The sequence below is a fragment of the Neopsephotus bourkii genome, unplaced genomic scaffold (genome assembly GCF_033783945.1).
Source record: "Neopsephotus bourkii isolate Nb327-2 ecotype Australia unplaced genomic scaffold, CSIRO-AGI_Nbou_v1 NB_354, whole genome shotgun sequence".
Lineage (NCBI taxonomy): Eukaryota > Metazoa > Chordata > Aves > Psittaciformes > Psittacidae > Neopsephotus > Neopsephotus bourkii.
In genome coordinates, this window is record NW_026900860.1 from 1,165,586 (window position 1) to 1,184,552 (window position 18,967).

At 54.0% G+C, this 18,967-nt stretch overlaps 1 protein-coding gene across 1 annotated transcript in view; it reads right to left on the reverse strand.

The window, feature by feature from the left end:
• The window catches only part of RD3 (RD3 regulator of GUCY2D), a 53,773-nt gene extending 35,206 nt beyond the window's left edge, over positions 1 to 18,567 (reverse strand). The window contains exon 1 of the mRNA XM_061348392.1: positions 18,510 to 18,567. The gene's annotated coding sequence lies outside the window, so the exon portion shown is untranslated. The remainder of the gene's footprint in view (positions 1 to 18,509) is intronic.
• Between the last annotated feature and the right edge of the window lie 400 nt (positions 18,568 to 18,967).

The following is an 18,967-nucleotide window of genomic DNA, read 5'->3' on the forward strand; positions in this document are numbered from 1 at the left end:
TTTGGAACCCTCTCCAGGAGCCTCAGGTGCCAGCATCAGTCCCCAGCACGAAACCAACTGGTGATCAAATGCACAAACAGAACTGCTAGTAAGGGTCGTGCCTACATTGCTCTGAGGAATGAGGTTAGGCTAATAACCAGCTGTGTATCTCTTACGGTGTGATTTACACTGGGAACAGGAATCTCCCGGGTAAACCAGGGATACTTCGTCCTTAGCTCAGACTCTAGCAAAGATGTAGTGCTTGGCAGAAAATCCACTCTTTCCTCTCCAGCTGCCTCTTGGCACGGATGGGGTGGAAGTGGATGCAGAAGGCAAGCATGCACAGCCCTTTTTCACCCATCCTTCCCTGGGAAAGCCTGAGAGAGCTCACTTGGTTCGAAGGTATTCCTCTCCCATTATCCCTTCATGAGATCCATCAAATACGTGCACTCACAGCACAGGCTGGACTACTCTAATTCCCCCTTACAGGGCTCATCACTTAGCTCCCACAGTTCTCACTGCTCTGGCAGAAGGGACCAGCGCATTGCATCCACCTCGGAGCATCCTCCACCCTGCACCCTGCTGTGTGCCCAGCAGTGCTCCTGGGCCCTGCAGCTGCCTCTGGTGGCCTTCCATGCCTGCAGACAGCATCCATCAGCACTCACAGCCACCAGGGTCCCACCAAGGGGTCTCAGATCAGCAGGAGAACAGACTGTGCTGCCCTGGATCCCAGGAGAAGCTGTCCCCCTGCTTTTCTCCACACACCTAAAATACACTGACAGCTTTCCTAATAACACCTTAAAACTCTGAAAACCAATAATGTTTATGTGCTTCATCAGTTCCACTTCCCTTTCCTCTCTCCGTGGGTCTGGTCTCCCTCATTAGAGAGCATGGTGTTTTTAGGATGTTGTTCAATAGCGCTTACTCTTTTACAGTGGCAAGATGCTTGTCAGTGGGGCAGTAAGCCATGATTACTGTCTTGCCTACCAGAGGGCTGAATGTTTGCATTCCTTTTCCTTCCTGATCACCTATCCCTGTGTGCTAACCCAAACCAGACCTCTGTTAGCAACGTGACCAAACCGATGTTGTGTACACTAAGCTGGGCATCACCTGCTCAATCACATGAGGTGGGGAGCGTCAGACGCTGAGGTGAGCAATGGTAGGTATAAGCCTCTTACACTCAGAGTCCCTCGGAGTGCAGGAGAATCCAGTCTGGTGTATGGCACAGCCAGGACACCAGTGCTTTAGGGTGCTGTGTCCCCCAGCCAGCCCTCTCTAGCTGCTGTCCTTCCTTTCTCCCCCTTTTCTGTTTGGTCTGAGATACATCCTTGCTGGCAAATGCTTTGTTGTGCACCATTTCGGCTCCACAGCAGCACTGCCCTTCCTAAGTGCCACTGGAGCATAAGCAGTAACATCACACGCATGGAAAAGAAGAAACCACTGAGGTGCACCTGCTGCTCAAACAACCTCCAAGCAGCAACTTCCCTCTTTTCCCAAGTTTTCCCTCAAGCCAAGCAAAAGCAGAGCATCTCCTGCTGTTTCTATGAGCACATACATCCCCTTAACTGCTACACCACCTCAGTAGCTCTGGGGTTGGGTACAGCCTCACAAGGCAAAACTGACACAGAAAATCCACACAGGCAAAGAGAAAAAGTGCTCATACCACACTGACCCATTCTTTAAACTGTGGTTTTCAACTGCTGAGCCTGCATTTGATCTCCAAAGGCAGGGCTCTTGAGGTAAGGGACACGGAGCTCCCTTCCAGCAACAGGCTGAAGTGACTCTCCCGTGCACAGCATGGGCAGTAGAAAACACACCCAGCACTCCTCCATCCTCTGATCTCCTGTAATCCAGCCTGCTAGCATCCTGCAGTGATTTCCTCCATGCCCACTGTCCGGAGCGTGCCCTCGTTGCCCTGGGCCTGCTTAACCCAGCTCTACCTTCATTTGCTCTAGGAGCAGCGTTACATAAATTACTTACTCACTAATGATGCCTCTCGTAAGCAAGCAAATGGGTTGACATCACCCACAAGCAAGATACCAGCTGCTGGGGAGGGATGGAGGCAGGGAAGAGGTGAGCATGTGTCTGCAGGCACAGGGACTGTTTGCACTGTGGCTGCATGGCAGCCCCGTCCTTCCAGGAGTGAAGGCAGCAGCCAGGGATGGTTCGGGCTGGAAGGGACCTCAGAGGATCTCAGCCCAACCTCCTGCTCACAGCAGTGAGACCATACCAGGTTGCTCAGGGCTTTATACAGCTGAGTATGGAAAGCTTCTGAGGACACAGGCTCACAACCTGCTCCAGCACTGAACTGTCCTCACAGGGAAAAAGCAGTTCCTTGTAGCCAGCCTGACCTCTTTCTGCAACTTAAGGCAACTTGGCCAGTTGTAAAGCTGGTTTAAAGTACCCCTATAGACAAAAATACCATGTAGATGCATTCAAACCAACCCACGCCTCTGCCCACATCTTTGTTCAGAGCAGCCCAAGCCTTCTCCAGCCTTTAATAAAACTGTTATACAATATTTGTTGTACACAGCATCATTTAATTTCTCTGTGGGAGGGCAGGAATTTGTTCATCTCCTAAATACCTCAAGCAAGCAAGACCATATGCACTAACACAGCCAAACTGACTGCGCAGCTTATGTTTCCTCCAGATGCTGCGTTACTCCCTTCATGCTACAGGGCCTTACCATTCAGGAACTACTCACTGCTCCTCTCCAGGCAGGACAAGCCTTATTCCAGACAACCTCTTCCTGTCCAGCTCAGCCTTCCCTGTGGGGTTAGATGCTCCTTCATGGACCCAAGCTGGCTGGTGACAGAGGCATACCCCTCACCAGAGGCCAGACACAGTCTCCTGAGTGCCTGACGCATCAATAAGCTGTGCTGTAGGAAGGCAGAGCCTCACCTCCTGAAGCCATTGCTGCTCCACAGGACTCCACCCCCCAACACCCACCTTCACACCTCCCAGAAGGGCAGTAAGTAGGGTCTGGTGTGAGCTGCTGCAGGGGGCACGAGAGGAAACTGCATCCACCTGCCCCATTGAGAACTCATCCAGCACACTGACAGCTGGGGGGGAGCAGGGAGGGAGGGAGGGAGGGAGGGAAGCAGTGGCACACATGGAAACAAGTGGTACTTGCTCCTGCCCACCTGTGGGAAGGGAGCTTGGCATGGCATGGCATTGCATGGCATGGTTTGGTGGCATCCTGCAGGGCAGTGCCAGCCTGCATTTCTGGGCCCAGATGTCCCTCAAACCAATTCAGATGAGAGTGGTCCTGCCAAGTCTCAGTGGCACCATTTACAGTTGTACACACAGACCAGCTCTGTGTTGATGTGTGGTGGAAGCAAACACTTCCACCTGCACTGACACCGTGATTTCAACTCCAAAAGCAGGGAATGAATCCAAATCCGCTCATCCCCACCCCTGCGCATAAAATGTGGTTTCACAATTGCCGGCTTTAACACAGAAGTGATTGCAGGATACTTTCATTTCTCTTCTGGTTTTCAGCCTCTTGGGTGTGCTCCAGTTACGTTGTGAAGCCTCTTTCTAGAAAGAAGAGTGCCAGAACTGATTGGTTTTTAAACCTAAAGCAAAACTGTCACAGCATCCCATAATTGTGTGGTGGCACTCAGGGAGAACAGCAAATGGTGAGACCTTGCACAGCAGCCTGATTGCTGCAGCCCATATTGCTCGCACTGAGGCATACCTGTACACTGGGGAAGCCCTTTAAGCTGAGGAACACTCCTAAAAGGTAAAAGACAGTGATGGAGCAGGGAATTGCCAGGGAAGTGGGAGGCCTCCCTTCTCCCTGTGGTTAGATTCCCAAACACAGCTCCCCAGATCTACAGCCTGCAAAACACTGTTCTTGAACGTAAAACACAGGGGGAAGTGTGCTCAGCCTGAGGGCTGCAGAGTTCAGCCTCTGCCTGCCCAAAAGAGAGGATCCAACTAGCACTGACTGCCCCGGACTCCTAGCAGTGCAGAAGCCCCGTCTGTACCCAGAAACTGGTGTTAAGTAGTTCCAAGCAGGTGACCCCAGGGATGCTGGATGTGTCTTCACACAGAGCACTGCGGAGCCTGAGCCCTGGGGAGGCAGCAGCAGCTGTAGGTGCTTCTGTGGGAGCTGCAGACCAGCCAGACGGAAGCTGGTCTGAAACCTGGGCTGAGACAGAGGTGGAAATCAATAACGTGATGAATAAATCGAAGAGCACTGATCTGCATTCGGCCCAGCTTCACCTCAAATGTGGATTCACAGGATCCCAGACTGGCTTGGGCTGAAAGGGACTTTAAAGCTCTCCAGCATCCTTGTGGGGCCAGCGGCAGCTCCCGCCCATCACTTCCCGGCTCCCGCCTGCTCCAACCCCCGGGATGCCGCTTCCCGGAGCATCCCCGTCCCGCGGGATGAGCAGGGCTGCGGGGCTCAGCCGGCTCCCCCGGCGCTGCGACCCGCACCTCCCGCCCCGCACAGCTCCGCTGCGCCGCCGGGCCCGCAGTGACACCGCGCGGCGGGCACCGGCACCGGCACCGGCACCGCCGCTCCCGTTCGTCCCCTGCCCCGGGGCTCGGTGTGCGCGGGTCTCCCATCAGTCCTGGGAAAGGAGCCTTCTTCTTCCTCCCCTCCTGAGCATACATACATACAGCAGCGTGGGCAGCAAGCAGGTCAGGGAGGGGATCCTGCCCCTCTGCCCACTTGCAGCACTGTGTGCAGTGCTGGTGTCCTCAGAGTGAGGAGGACACGGAGCTGCTGGAGCAAGTGCAGAGGAGGCCACGAGGATGCTCAGGGGCTGCAGCACCTCCCCTATGGAGACAGGCTGAGAACACTGGGGCTGTTCAGCCTGGAGAAGAGAAGCTGCGTGGAGACCTCAGAGCAGCTTCCAGTGTCTGAAGGGGGCTACAAGGATGCTGGAGAGGGACTCTTCATCAGGGACTGCAGCCATAGGACAAGGGGTGATGGGTTCAGACTGAAACAGGGCAAGTTCAGGTCCGATCTAAGGCAGAAGCTCTTCCCTGTGAGGGTGCTGAGGCGCTGGCACAGGGTGCCCAGAGAAGCTGTGGCTGCCCCATCCCTGGCAGTGTTCAAGGCCAGGTTGGACACTGGGCCTTGGAGCAAGCTGCTCCAGTGGAAGGTGTCCCTGCTCACGGCAGGGGTTGGAGCTGGATGATCATAAGGTCCTTTCCAACCCAAACCAGTCTGTGATTCTATGATTATATACATATATATATTCTTACACATATGCACAGAGACACAAGTACACAGCTGCAACCCTCCTCCCTCCTCCTCTACCCATCATGTCTCACCCCTGGCCTGTTGCCACCAGCCCACATGCTGACTTGGCACGGCAGAGGTACCACCAAGCACCCCCCATGGCTCAGCAGCGGGAGCCTTTGGGAAGCAGCCTTATCTGTAATCAAACCCCTGCACTTTTTCCCAACCTCAATCCCTGACACCATCCCCATCTGGCTCGCCCTCCTGGGATGCTTAAAATGAGATTCTAATTTCTTCAGGCCAGGGGTGATCTTTTACCATGTCTCGTACAACCCTCGCCACGCTGGGGCCCAGGCAGCATGGGACCTGCAGGCATAATTACAGTCCCGATGATAAATACCAGTCATACTGTTTGTCTCCCCGTTCGGGCTGTGCTGTAATCACACTTGCTGATTGTGTTTACAAGGCAGGTGTGCGCTCGGAGCCTGATGCAAGGCTGTCCTACATTCTGCTCTGGGTCACGGCGAGCTCTCTGGATTCAATACTGAAGAGTAATGGTGCTCCTCCAGCCCATGGGCGGCAGGGCTGCGGCTCATCACCTTCCCCGGAAGCCCCAAGTCGCTTGCACAGCATGGCACGTCAGCACAGTGTGTAGGTACGATGCTCTCGCAGAGCAGGCACCCATCTGTTTGTCTGCTGGGAAGGAGGAGGGAGCTGATTCAGACTTCTCATTTAATGCTGTGCATGCGGTAGCTGGCCAAGGGAGGTGATTCTCCCCCTCTACTGACCCTGGTGAAGCTACATCTGGAGCACTGTGCCCAGTGCTGGGCTCCTCGGCACAAGACAGACAAGGAACTGTTGGAGAGGGTCCAGTGGAGGCCACAAGGATGCTCAGGGGTCTGGAGCATCTCTCTGATCTGCAGGGATTGCTGGAGCTGGGCCCACTTAGTGCAGAGAAGAGCAGACTGAGAGAGGATCCCATCAATGCAGGTCAGTATCTCAAAGGCAGCGCCAGGAGAATGGAGCCAGACTCTTCTCAGCGGTGCTCAGCAACAGGAAGAGGAGCAATGGCCATAAACTGAACCACAAGAGTCACCTCAGCATGAGGAAGAGCTTCTTTACTTGAGGGTGGCAGAGCCCTGGCACAGGCTGCCCGGGGGCCCTTCCAGCACTAATGATGGATTCTGTGATGTGCTGGAGGCTGCCAGCCCTGTGGTGCTTGGCACATGCTGGGTACAGCTCTCCCAGTTTCTCCCTTTAATAAGCATGTGGTAAGGGCTGGTGCCGGGTGGTGCTGTACTGCCAGCCCCCCAGACTGCCATGAGGAGACATGGGAGGACAAGAAGGCTCCTTGCTGCCTCTCAGATTTGCATATGTCAAGTCAAGCCGGTCACTCCAGCTGTGCTGATCAGCACAGAAGAGATCCATCAGCACATCCCATACTGCAGCTGCGGCTCCTCTCTGTGGCCAGCCCATCCCATGGGAGCAACGCGCCAGGACTCCAGCATCCCTGACGTGCACACCCGTGCCTGCAGGTGCTGCTGGCATGTGATGCTGCTCTGGAGCTACACCACAAACACAGACTCCTGCAGAGATCGGGTCCCAGGTTCTCCCCTAAGTGACCTGGCTGAAGTGCAAGTCTTTAGCTGTGGAGGTAGGACCAGAAGTGTCACTGCTCATGTGCTGTGGGCAGATCACTCAGGGAAGGCCCAGGGGTGCACTGAGCCCAGGGAGGACAGTCCTCCTTCCAGATGCTACTGCAACCAGAGCAGCAATCCCTGTTGGAGCACTGACAGGGTTGCACATCCTGCACTCAAGACCCCTTTGGGATGCATCACCCCAACCCTGGAGGTGAGTGAGTCACCATCACCTGTGCAGAGAACTCAGGGACATGTCCCTTCCTTGTGCTGACTCTGCCCTGTGAGCACCAACCATTTCTCCTCAAGGCTCTGTGAGGTCCTCAGATGCTCATTCTCCAGCCCCCTCAAAAACATGGCTTGGAGAAACCCAAAGCACCTCCACACCTGGCATTGGGCAGATGCTCCTCTGGATGCTGGAGAACGCCATTAAGAGTCTGTCCTCTGAACATCGCACATCAGAGAGAGCCGGGCCTCCCATCTGCTGAGCAAACAGCGTTGCATAAAGTGAAACTGCCTCGGGCTGGCTGGGGTAAACTCACACCCAAACTGGGCTGGAGTTGAGGGCTTGCAGGAGAAGAGAGCGGGAATCACCTTCTGCTGGGGCCAGCGCACTGCTCCTCCTGCCTCGGCTCTCCTGGGGCAGGGAGGCATCACTGCTCACCTCTCACACCGTGCTCCCTCCATCAGGTGTGATTCACAAAGGCATTTCACAACACTTGCTCGCCTAAACGAAACAAAAGCCCTGGATCATAAGGATCATAAAGGATCAGGATAGATCCTTGGGAAGCAAACGACTGGTAAGTCACCATATTTTAAACAATACGGTTTCCTGCCAAAATCCCTTGCTGAGGGAAAAGTCCATGTAAGTTCATGTAAGGGGTTTGGCTTTTGGGTCACTTAAACAGACAGACTCCTGTTCCCATTCTGTCATATTAACCACGTGTCAGGTATGCAGGAAGCTTTAGCTGTCTCTTCAGGCCTCAGACAAACAGGAAGCCACCAAGGCTGAGGAGGACATTCTACCTCCTACACCTTCCCTTCTGGTCCTCTTTGCTTGGATTCCCAACTGATGTGTCCAGTGTGCACCCCAGGAACAAGAGCAAAAAGCCATCGCAGGTGGAGCAGTGCTCAGCTCCCAGTAACCTCTGCTGAGGCTGGCCTGGGAGGGCACATTCCCTGGACTCCCACAGTTCCATGCTGTGGTGTCTGTCACACTGAAAATGCGCTTTTTCTCCCTGTTTTCTCAGTAGCTATGGATAGGTGGGAATGAGCTGGCTTCTTGCTGAAAGCTAGCACTGATGGCTACTGCTGAAGTCATGCTTTGCCTCTGTCTGCAATCATGTCTGCCCATGGCAGGGGGTTGGAACTGGATGATCTTCAGGCCCTTTCCAACCCAAACCACTCAGTCATTCTATGATTCCATGTCCAGTTCCACACCTCACAGCCTTACCTCTCCCCTTGCCCGTCCATGAGGCTCCAAGACACGGAGGAGTGGTGCTTGGGGACACGGCTTAGTGGTGGCCTTGGCACTGCTGCGTTAACAGTTGGCCTTGATGATCTCAAAGGTCTTTTCCAACCTCAATGATTCTGCAGTTCTACAGATGCTTGGGCCAGGCTGGCCTTGGCTCCAGCCCTTCTGGCAGCTTCATCCCAAAAGACCACCCCTGTGTGGACATGTTCCGTTTCCTCTCCATGTGTCCACTTCAGATCGTTCCAGCAGAATAACCTCTACCAAATGTACCCTCATCAAAGCCTGTTCTGTGAAGCCCAACAGCAATGGGCTCATTGAAAATGTCCTGTTACACTGCAGTGGAAGTGCTCTTGAGGAATGGGTCTAAAACGGGGATACAGTGAAGAGCACATCAATTAATTGATGGAAAAAGTTATCCAGTCAGACACACCATAGAATCACAGAATCAACTAGATTGGAAAAGACCTATAAGATCATCAAGTCTCCTTCACTAGGATAGAGGTGCTTCAGTCTCACTGGAAATTGCTTGAAGGCAAAGCAAGAGCTGCTGCTCCTGAGCAGAGGAAAACATGCAGGCTTGCGTTTCACCATCCTCCCATGATGAACAGGGCACCCTGGGTCCCCAGGAGAAGCTCATGGTTGAGGTGGACCTCTGAGAAGTGTGGAAGCTGGCCTGAAGCTCAGCACTGCTCCCATCAGCCTTAGGTAGAGGGGTTTCACACAGTGAAAGATGCAGCATGGGACTGTGCTGCAGCCCCCTGTGCCCACACTCAGGCACAGTCGCTTGTGTCCTCCAGGAAAGGACAGTCCCCAGCTTACCAGGTCTGGAACACGAGGCAAAAGGAAACGCTCTTGGTCGTATCAAAGCGAGGTGCTTTGCTCCTCCTTTTAACTGGAAATCGAGGCCAAGTTCAGCCCGTTGTGCAAAACGCTTCCGTGTGGATGAATCAGCTGCTTCCAGAAGGAAAAGCTGTGCCATTTGAAAAGCCTTAGCCCGTTATACATAACGAGCCCTCCCCCAGAGACCTTGCAATTAAGGCCTGGGACAAGCTGAAGCAGGCAATGCAAATAAAGCCAGGGTTGGAGGTACCAATTATGCAAGCAGAGCAGAAATCTGAGTTTACCACTGACCTGAGCATGCCAGAGGGGAAGAGTTTGGTGGGAAATGTCAAAATGAGACTTAAAAGGAGAAGAGCTGCTTAATATGAATCAAGCAGCCTCTCTAGGCTGAGAAATGATGAACCAGCCCTTTGCGTGTTCCTGCCTTCCCCTTGCGTGCATATGTCATAAATAATGAAGTGGCTCTTTGTCTTAAGCCCTTGGTGAATTCCGGGGTGTAATAACAGGAGTAGTCGATGGTATCTCGACTGTTCCCTCTTCAGACAACACCAGGCTCTCCATGTAATCCTGCAGTGGCACGGAGCAGGTTCTCCTTATCCTCCCGATCAGGTTTCCATCCTGGAGGAGTGTGTCCTCCTCCTGTGCACATAATCACCCTCTGGAGACACGCTCATGGAAACAATAGGCACATACACTGCTCAGCAGCACCGTGCAGGCTGGCAGACCTGCTGAGGCTGGGATGTAATTATCCAGTTAAAGGCCTTCAGCAGCAGTCACCAGTCCTGGACAACAACAGCAAGCAAGTAACACCTTGTAGGCCAGCTTCCCCTTAGGTGTTTTTATTCTGTCTGTGGCCATGAGTCATATGGGAGTACCTAGCAGGTAACATGTCACACAGGGGTGTTGGGCCCGGAGACCAACAGAGCAGACAAAAACATCCTTTCTTTGGCTGCAATCTGGGCCACCCTCAAGGGACAAGGCAGGTTATCACCCCTGTGGCAGTCACCCTGGCGTCCAGGCAGGCTGGGAGCTGGGTAGCACATCTACCAGCGTCACGTCACAAATGAGATGGCCACATCTTTCTGCATCACAAGGCAGTATTTTGGGAGAGAAAAGCGATTTCCTGTGAGTTTGCTGAAGAAAGCTACAGCTCAGGACAGTGTGGACAGAGCCAGAAGCCTTTCAGGTCCGCACGAGCGACATCATCATCCTCCTGCTAAATTCCCATTGCCATCCCCACCCTCTATCCTGAGAGATATTACCCCTGGGCAATTCCTTGGGGTTCTCTCTGTATTCCCCATCCATGACCAGGAGTTAGAGAGCTGGCAAGGCAACCGCAACACAAGACCAGCGTGATGAGTTGGATCTACCACCGCTGCACACGAGCACAGTCACAGGCAACAGAATGGGGCACCATTTGGAAATACTGGTTATTTGGCAATAACACAATTCCCATGCTTCCCATGTAAACTAGAACTGTTCCAATGGAGACTGTCCGGGCCCCCATCAAATGCCTGGAATACGAGGGTCCTTCTTTCAGATACCGCAGTTTGCTTGGATACATATCCCGCAATCACTCAAGGAAGGCAGGGTAAGGCAAGCAAGTTTTTACACTGAGATCTCGGGGGCTGATCAGAAGGGTGAAGCCCAAAGGAGGCCTGAAGAGCTGCACGAGCGCTCACAGCAAAGCACTGCAGAACAGGAACCTCCTGTCTGTGCCCCCCTCCTTCTCACCCACACCCCTCATCCTGCCCCACTGCTGGCTCCACAGCGCTTGTGCCTCCATGCTCCCTCTGGGAAAGGAGGGCTCCCACCCTTCTGCTCTGTCTCCTCCCCACCTCTCCCTGCTCTGACTTTCCCACCTTGCTCCATCCCCAGGGACACATGTGCCTTTTTGCCTTACACGCTTGCCTTTCCCCCACTGCCATTTTCTGCTTCCCCACCAAGGCATTCCCCCTTCACCTCCCCACCATTGCCTTCACAGCTGGGTGGGCACCCCTGGGTGCTCTCCACCTCTGTGCTCCCAAGGAGCACGCTACCATGGTCCCATGGACCTCAGGAGGCCCATGAATGATTCCCATCTGGCAACACAAAGGGGCAAGGGGCACCGACAGGCTCCTGCAGGCAGCAAGGGAGGAGCTGTGGAACCCCAGTGGTGCACTTTCCCCGTCCTCCCCTCGTGCATTACAAACCTTTTGTGAAGGCAGAGGAGGAAGAACTACATTAATGAAATACAATGAGCAGAGACATGACCTCAGCCCGGCCGCTCGGAGCACAAGGCAGTGTCTGGACCCAACTGTTGCTACACCTACGGCACAGCCCGACGGGAGGCGTTTTGCAGGGCAGTTGGAAGAAAGGCAGAGTCCCTGCTGTATGTTATTAGTGATACTTGGTGAAACAGAAATGCTGTATCCCCTATTTTCCAGCTTTCTTATGGGACATGTCAGGGTTTGACTGGGGAGGGTTCATGTAGCCACCGGAGTTGAGTGTGAAATGTCTGTGTTGCACCCAGTAAACTCCTCTTTGTTGTTTTCCTTCCAGAACTGATAAAACCACAGTGGGATCAGAAGCTGCTCTTTCCTATGGCAGAGGCAAAGTCCTCGCTTTGACCGGTCCCAGCTCAACTCAAGGTCTCCCTCTGTGTCCCCCCAGAGCCGTGCAAAGCCTTCGTCTCTCTGCCAACAGCGAGGACTTCTTGCAGGTGGAAGCAGACACAGGAAGGGTGAGCTCAGCTCTGGGTGTGCTCACAGCAAGCACCCAAGCTTTGCCCCAAGCAGGAACTCCACAGACCAATGGTCGGGACAACCCCTCCCGTGCGGGGTGGCAGCAAGCACAGGGAGGTGATTCCTGCAGGCTAGGGAGTGCATCCACCTCGGAACGGCTCCTGTCTGCAGAGGAATGATGAAACATGTCACCGTGCAGACAGACGTGTGCATAGCGATGTCTAATTCAGATCACTGCTAATTACTCTTGCGAGTATTTGAGGTGCCTTAGAAAGGCAACACCCGCTGAAGAGGCATGATGCTTCCTGGAGTGATGCTCCGCCACTAATTGCAGCTTGAGTGTTTCAGCCTGTGCTTACCTTTCTCCCTGAGAAGGGGGTTACAACTTCTTTTGACCCTGAGCATCCATGAGGAGTGTGGGTGCTCTATCATCAACTTCGTAATGAAAACCCTAAAAGCAAGCAGATTTAGCACAGCTTCATGCCAAGCTATGTACGTATTGGGGTGTGGGTTGTCACCCAGTTGTGCTATTGTCTGACAGTGAATTCATTCAGCAACTGAAGGGAAAGCATGATGTGAGCAGTGCCCTAGGCAAGGAAGAGGGAGGACGCTAGCTCTGCCTCTCTGACCATGCAGAGGGGCTCCAAACAAGACAAAGACAAAGAGTAAGACAAGAAGCAATGATGGATGTGCAAGGGAAGAGGGAAATACAGCTAAATACCTCTCCCAGCAGGCCACCATGCCACCTCCAACCCATCGCGGCCTCTAGCTGGCAGCAGGGACCTGAGAGATGTGAGGGCTGCTCTGAGCCAGAGGTGGCTGGGTGTCCCCAGGGCACGGTTCCTCCTGCCCAGCCGCCTCTGTATTCCAGCCACTATGAATGGAGAATGCCCAGGAATGCCAGCTCTCCTGGGCCCTCCTGCAGTGACACAGCACCCCTGCAGCACAGGCAGCCCCCAAAAGGGCCAGTGCCCTGGGGCATCACTATTGAAGTGCATTTGCAATTAGGTTCTCAAGGTTGGAGCAGCCCAAGGCAAAGAGCTCAGGAAAGGGCTGCGCAGTGACCCCACTGCTGCTCTAGTCGGCATCTTCTCAGCATCGCAGCGCCGTTCCTCAGCACATGGATTGGCAATGGCAAAAGGTCCAAGGCAAGGCACTGCACAAGAACGAGGCCGCTGGCAGCAGACACACTGTTATCACTGCAGCCACCTTGCCCCAGCACACGTCTGTGCTGCAGAAGACACCAACCCCAGCGCGATAGGGGATGAAGGGCCGGAGGGAGGCTGCAGTGCGCTTGTGTCCAGTTGAACATCAGCCTCTCTGACAGCTCCCGGTTTCACCTTTACTTCACCCTGTCCTGGTGTGAGGCTCCCCGCTACCAGCCCCCTGTGAGCAGGCACCTGCAGCAGCACCCCATGCTTTTCCTGCTCCTGCACAGTATTCCTCACACACCGGAGGCACTGCTCTGTCGGTGCTGTGCTTCCACCCCAAACCTGCCTCCTCCTGTGCTCCTGCTGCTGTCAGTCCCCGGCCAGCTGCAGGGTGGGGTGTGGATAGAGCAGGAGTCAGCTCTGGAAATAACCCCTGGTTTTGGCTAAGAGACGACTGGCAGCAGTTCAGACTGATAAAAGCATTTGGCATTCAGCTGCATTCCGCCCCACACGAAGGCTGTGTTCTCTCACACTGCTCATGCGTTTGTTTCCATACTTTTCTTCCCCGAAAGTAACAAGGAGTTCATTTTTCCCCTCAGGTTTTCTTTCTGTTTTCGTTGTTGGTTTTGATTTGGGTGTAGAGCATCTCAGCGTTACCTGTGCGAAAAGGGATTGCATTTGGGGCCTTGGAAAGTGGACCGGTGCAAGAAGGCATGGATGAACGGATCCCCTCATTCCAACACAGGGAAGCCAGTCGGAGTATTTTTATCACCATTATGGTAAAGACTTTGGAAATAAAACAAAGGTCTTTGCTCCCGGTGCTGGCACTTGGATCTGTGTCCATGTGGCAGGAAATGCTACGTCCCAGCACTGGGGGCAAAGACCTTTGTTTCTTTGCTCATATAGAAAAGGAAAGTGAACACGTGAAAAGCACTAAGGGAGGGCCAGATCCGGCTGCCCACCTAGATGCCCTCTGGGAAAATGGCAGGAGGATGCTCTAACAGAAACGGCTGAGCAGATGCCTGCAGGTGGCCTTCAGAGCCATGACAAGGTCAGGAAAGCCACCGGTTGGACTCGGAGAAAGGAGGAGTCCCTGCCTGCAGCTGAAGGAATGCTTCTTGGCCTTTAACAGAGCTGTCCCTCAAAGCTCCCCCCGTGATCTGGCTGTTTTCCTATAGAAAAGGATGCTTTAGGTGTGCTGAAAGCTGGAAAATGGAGGTTGGGAACAGGATGGTTCCTCTGTGACAGATCATGGTGACACCCTCCTCTGCACAGAAACCAGGAAGTTTCTCTTCTTGAGTGCACCAAGGTCTTGAGGAGGAAATGATTGCAAAAACATTTACTGAGTCTATTGCTGATAATGCCATCTGTTTTTCCACTGAGGTGATCTCCCTCTCTTCTGCAGTTCAGCTGGGGTGATGGCTTTCAACACTCCCGTCATCAGCATAAAAAGGAGTGTCCAAAGTCCTGCGGGTACTTGGAGAGGCAAGCGTGGGGCATCGGCTCTGCCTCCAGCCCAGGAGCATCGATGGTGCCCAGCAGGTGCCATCAGTATCCAGGGATATAAACCCAGCAGGTTTCCTACTCATGAATCTGATGAGTTTGCAAGTAGTTTTCTGTTTGAAATAGAAATGCTTGTGTGGATTGGAGCTGAGCAGAACAACGAGGCTGCTGATGGAGGCTGCCCTTGCAGGGTGAAGAGGGAAACACCATCCCATCATTGATGCTGTTTAGAATCATGGAATCAACCAGGCTGGAAAAGCCCTTTAAGCTCATCCAGTCCAACCGTTGCCCAGCACTGCCAAGGCCACCACTGACCCATGGCACTGAGGCCTCGTCTCCATGGTGTGTGGGACGGTGCCTGCAGCCCTGCCCTGGGCAGCCTGTTCCAATGCCTGAGCACCCTCTGGGGCAGGAATTGTTCCTCAGCTCCATCTAAACCTGCCCTGGTGCAGCTTGAGGCCGGTTCCTCTTGTCCCATCCCTTGTTCCTTGGGAGCAGAGCCCAGCCCCTCCTGGCTCCATCCTCCTGTCAGGCAGTTGTAGGGAGCCATCAGGTCCCCCTTGAGCCTTCTCTTCTCCAGCCTGAACCCCCAGGTCCCTCAGCCCTTCCCCATCACACTTGGGCTCCAGGCCCTGCACCAGCTCTGTTGCCCTTCTCTGGCCCCACTCCAGCCCCTCAAGGTCTCTCTTCTAATGAGGGGCCAGAGCTGAGCACAGGGGGAACCCAAGAGGACCTGTCCCTGGAGCAGGTCCGCAGGCAGGGGACGATGGGCCCAGGCACCCCAAGGAGTGAGGGATCCCCAGCAAGGGAGCGCAGGAGTTCACCCTGTGCTGCTGCTTGTGCTCCCTGTGCTCTCACAGCCAGGTCAGTGCAAGGCCAGGTCAGTGCAGGTATTCAGGTGCCTGCAGATGCAAATCAGGCACAAGGTGATGTTTCCCAAAGCATTTGCATCTCAGACACCCACATGCTCTTAAAGCTCTGCCCTTCTGCCTCTGCTTGCAGCAGTTTCTTCATTTCTAAGCTGGATGTGGTAATTGCCTGCTTTGCTGGCAGCAGCAGGAGACAAGAGACCTGGTGTGCTGCCATCAGCACTGGTCCCCTCCTCATCCCATGCACCAGGCCATGCTGGGCAGCCCATCAGCACCTGCAGCTGCATCTGGCTCTGGGAGAGGGGAAAACCGCCAGCCCTGAGCCTGGCTCTGGTTAACTTGGTTTTCTGGGATGGTGCTTCCTGACCACTTCCTCAATCATGGAATCACAGACTGGTTTGGGGTGAAGGGACCTGCAAAGTTCCTCTACTCCAACCCCCTACAATGAGCAGGGACATCTTCATCTAGAGCAGGTTGCCCAGAAGCACATCCAGCCTGGCCTGCAATGTCTCCAGGGATGGGGCATCCAGCACCTCTCTAGGCAGCCTGTGCCAGTGTTTCACCATCCTTACTGTAAAGATGTTATTCCTCACATTCAGCCTCAATCTCCCTCTTCTAGTTTAAACCCATCACCCCTCATCCTGTCACAACAGACCCTGCTTAAAAGTCTCTCCCCACCTTTCTTATGAGCCCCCTTTAAGAACTGAAAGGAGCAATAAGATCTCCCTGGAGCCTTCTCTTCTCCAGGCTGAACAACCCCATCTCTCTGAGTCTATCTCCATAGGAGAGGTGCAGGTCTGTGCCCTAGGACAGCTCCAGGCTGCCCGTGGTGCCGGCACATCCATGTTTCCCACAGGCAGCTGCAGGCACGTGACAGGGATTTGCCAGGAATACCGTGGGGTCATGCATGCACATTGCAGGGAAACAAAGCCTTAAAGAGGAAAGCAGGAGCCTGCCTCAGCCCCGCAGCATCACACAGCCTGTGGGAACCAGCCCGAGAGGCAGCAGAATGCCTCCTGGATTGTACTTCCCCTTAGAGCTGAGCCATGGCCACATCCCTGCTTGACAGCGCCCATTGCTCACAGTAAGAAAGCTAAGAAGAACAGGGTTGTATTCTTGCTCATCACCAGAAAGCAGCCCCACATTTAAACTGACCTGAACATAGTGCTTTATATTCTACTCAAACGTAAAACCCTCTTCTTTCCATAGGAAAGCAGGGAACATAGAGGAAAAAGGGGTTTTAACTTCAGGAACAGGGGAAACAAAGAGAGTTCCACAAGACAGCTTGCAGGCTGAGCTCAGCAATTAAAGCATTAGGACACAAGGAGGAAACGGTCCGCCCAGAGGAACACTGGAGCTGATCACCCAGCTCCGGCAGGCAGGCAGGCAGGCAGTCCATCAAGTTTGGCCACTGTGGCACTCCTGGAAACCTGTGCGGATACAAGCAGCAAGCAGCACAGCCAGTTAGTCCTGCAGGAAGGTGCATAGGCTGTGGGCACAGCTACCTAGCTGATATAGAAGCACACAGGCCAGGGAGGGAGCTGTGAAGACCAGGGTCATGGGGCATCACCTACAGTGTATAACAGCTCCAGTGCTCAGGTGCTTCTCTGCATCTCGGACCCCCCATCGAAGGTACCATGAGCGCAGCAAGCGGAAGGATGCAGCTCCCCTTGGTGCAGCTGATTCCCAGGGATGTGCTGAGCGCTGGGATGCTGAGCCAGCAGGAATGAATGCTGCAGCTCTCCCATGGGGTGCGCTGCCGGGCTCGCAGTGACCCCGCAGCAGCGCTGCTCAGCTGCGGATCTGTTCGCTCACTCATCCCAGCTCTTCCTTCTCATCCCTGTCCGGCAGCGCACGGGGAGGGCGCAGTGCTCCTGTGTTTCTCCCTTTCCAGCAAGTGTATCACGGGGCAGCACTGCTGTGTTCACTCAACCCATGGTGCTGCTGCTCAGGAGCCTGCTACCAGTGCTTTGTACCCGGCAGCGCACGCAGGAGCGTGTCTGGTTGTCTGAACACACCAAGATACACAAAACCCGGGAAGGTACCGGCAGTGGGGAGCTGTGCTTGTGGTGGTTAACACGATGACACCATCATTGGGGAATACAGCAGAGAGCCTGAGTCACCGGCTGCTGTGGCACCTTGCAACACCTCCGCTGGCTCAGCCACCTCGCCTGCATGGAGGTTTCACTGCAGCCCATGAGAGTTATGCTCCAAACTGAGATGGAGAGATGGAAAAATGACCAGAGCACTGTTTCTGGACCAGCACACTGGCCTGTGCAGTGTGCATAGAAACATAGGCTCATAGAATAGTTAGGGTAGGAAAGGACCTTAAGATCACCCAGTTCTAACCCCCTGCCATGGGCAGGGACACCTCACACTAAACCATTGCACCCAGGGCTCTGTCCAACCTGGCCTTGAACACTGCCAGGGATGGAGCATTCACAACCTCCCTGGGCAACCCATTCCAGTGCCTCACCACCCTAACAGTAAAGAACTTCCTCCTTATACCCAGTCTATAATCTTATATAATCTTGTATCTTACAATACTCTTATATCCAATCTGTGCATGTCACAGACTGCAGCATGCCCGTGAGTATCAGGGTACCCACATACAGGAGAAGAAAGCCACAGGAGCCCTGGTCATTAGAAGATCTCAGGGCTTAGCCCCTAAGCAGGGTGTTTCTTCTATTTGCACAGGGCCAGAGGGATCCCATGTTCCTAAATCTCTGGGTTTTATCACCTAGGGACTATCACACTCGGCCCCATGGGTCTGCAGACCCTTCCATAGCAAACCCCACTCTGCTTTAGCAGGGGTTGCCAGCCATGGGAGCAGAGCCGGGCCAGGGAGGCAAGCAATGAAATCCCTGCTCATTTCCATGGCAAGCTGCAAGCCAAGCCCTGATCCTACAGATATTCCCTCTGGACGCCAGTGCAGGTTTTACCAGAGCTGGGTCCTGCTGCAGTGAAGGACACAAAGCATTCCTCTGGCCTCCAGAGAGAAAAGATGAGTAAAGACTTTGGTAACTGTGGAGCTGCTTCCTTCTCTGACAACTGCAAGCACAGAGGGGGCAGGCTAAGACAGCACTGAAGCCTGCAATAGGTCTGGATCAGCAAATGCTGCCTAAGGCTTACCTTGAGCAAGGGCTCAGCCTTCCTCGGCACGCATCCCTCTGCAGCCTTAGCTCCTGGTTTGCTCGCTGTTGCAGCTGTGGAGAGCCCTTTGCTGTACACGGGCTTTGCAGGGGATGCTGAAATGAAGTGGCTGTTTACACGACAAGCTTTGGTACAAAACCAGGACAGGGTGACCTGGAACTGGGAGGACTTCATTTTGCTGATGGCAAACGTCAAGGTCCATCATGCGTTGCCCACATGCCCATACAAGCTAATGAGGATTATTGCAGTACTAAAATGAGAGCAGCCTCCCCTCAAAGAAGTGGGAGAGAGGAGGACCCTGTGAGCAGGGATCCTTGTCACTGAGGATGAGCAAGTGGGTTCCCTTATGTTGGTCACTGACATGAGCATCCGCTTGCTCTGAGCTGCCTATGTTTTACCATGCCAAGATGCCCAATGTCTTTGCCCTCTGTCTTCCA